Raw genomic sequence first — 617 nt, 5'->3', positions numbered from 1 at the left:
AGGAGAGAAGGCAGAGAGATGAGAGGCAGCCTGGGCTGGGAGGGGACTGAGCTCTCACTGCAGGAGAAACCTTCCCAGGATTTCAAGGAAGAATTCTCTGGCTAGAGGACACTGAAACTTCCCTTCCTGCAGGGATCTGCTAAAGCTGCCACAGCCCACAGCTTGTAGGATCTTTCAGAAGGCCTCTCCCAGTGCCTGCAGGGCAGAGGAAGTGGCCCTATGGCAGAGCAGGGCAGGAGCTGCAGGCAGCAAGGGCAGGCAGGAGAAGGGAGCAGGAGGTGAAAGGGATCCTGAGCTGGGAGGACAGGGCAGAGCTGCTCAGGGGAGGAACCTTGGCAGCCCTTTGGCACGGGAAGGCTGTGGCTGCAGAGCAGTGCAGGTGGGTTCTGAAAGTGGATCTTTCACTTGATAAACACAGGGCAGGTTTAGGAAGGTCCTTCAGCTGCAGGCTCAGGGCTCCTCCCAGCTTCAGCCCCACCTGCTGCCATTTGCAGGGGCCCTGCTCAGGAAGCACATCCACTGCCAACCCCTGCCCCTTGCCAGCCAGCGCAGGGGGTCTGGGATCTGCTCTGCAGCCCCTGCCCAGGCACAGCTGCCCCTGGGCCCTGGGCTGGCCA

The sequence above is a fragment of the Empidonax traillii genome, unplaced genomic scaffold (genome assembly GCF_003031625.1).
Source record: "Empidonax traillii isolate 1590-97213 ecotype Southwest subspecies unplaced genomic scaffold, ASM303162v1 scaffold1941:size121899, whole genome shotgun sequence".
NCBI lineage: Eukaryota > Metazoa > Chordata > Aves > Passeriformes > Tyrannidae > Empidonax > Empidonax traillii.
Note: the sequence above shows the minus strand (reverse complement) of the source record.